The sequence below is a fragment of the Empidonax traillii genome, unplaced genomic scaffold, assembly GCF_003031625.1.
Source record: "Empidonax traillii isolate 1590-97213 ecotype Southwest subspecies unplaced genomic scaffold, ASM303162v1 scaffold2468:size23727, whole genome shotgun sequence".
Taxonomy (NCBI): domain Eukaryota; kingdom Metazoa; phylum Chordata; class Aves; order Passeriformes; family Tyrannidae; genus Empidonax; species Empidonax traillii.
This window is the reverse complement of record NW_020957661.1, coordinates 12,585-13,392: the sequence shown is the minus strand read 5'-3', so window position 1 is coordinate 13,392 and position 808 is coordinate 12,585. Positions and strand designations below refer to the sequence as shown.

Sequence of the window (808 nt, the reverse complement as noted above, 5' to 3'; positions counted from 1 at the left end):
GAAAGACCAAGCTTAGTTACCTTCTTCAATAGGCACTGCGTGTCTTCTCCATGCTTTAAAAAAAACACAAGAACCACAGGTCAGAGGCAATGGAAAACATGGGTGCTGGGTTAGCTCAGGGTATTGATATGGCAGTGGAGGTGCACATTTTCTGCACTGATGTTCTCTTTGTGAAAGTCATCTCACAGCAAGTTGCTTCAAGACTGCAGTGTCTGAGTACATGGAAGGGCTGCACCCATTTTCTCCAAATGCAATCACACTGCCTGTCCTGATTGGGACATGCATTGATGGTCAGTTTGTACTTTGAGAACTGACAGAATTTTCTTCTTAGTACAGAACAAATGTTACAAGGAAGAGCCTAAAACCACACAGAGACCAAAGGAAAATAAACTCTGTGAAACAAGTTCTGTATTTGTTCTGTGCCCAAAATGAGGGCACACATGAGAAACACAGGACAGAAAAGATGCCCCACTGAGAAGAGTCCCACAAAGAGAAGAGAATGATACTCACTGAGTTCCTTGGCTTGTTTCCCTGTAAAGGAAGAGAAACCATCACAAATGTGTTGTGGGCCATGGATTTGGACATGGCCTGTCTGCCCTCTCCTGTACCTGCCTGCAGGTGCTGCAGGGCGGGTTTGTGCCCAGGCTGAGCAGTGCAAAGCGCTGTGCCACCCCCAGCCTGGAGCTCTGCTCCCCCGGCCATGCTGCAGCTTGTCCTGCTCCAATGGGGGCAGGAAATGATCTCGGGGAGCTCCCTCATCTCCAAGGGGACCAGGGCACTCCCACCCTGCCAGTTCTACTGCTGCCAC

The 808-nt window shown here is 49.4% G+C and overlaps 1 long non-coding RNA gene across 1 annotated transcript in view; it reads right to left on the bottom strand.

Moving 5' to 3' along the window:
- The window catches only part of LOC114071951, a 1,493-nt gene extending 960 nt beyond the window's left edge, over positions 1-533 (bottom strand). The window contains exons 1-2 of the long non-coding RNA XR_003574112.1: positions 511-533; positions 21-53 (exon numbers count right to left, since the gene is read on the bottom strand). This is a non-coding gene — a long non-coding RNA (uncharacterized LOC114071951). The remainder of the gene's footprint in view (positions 1-20; positions 54-510) is intronic.
- Between the last annotated feature and the right edge of the window lie 275 nt (positions 534-808).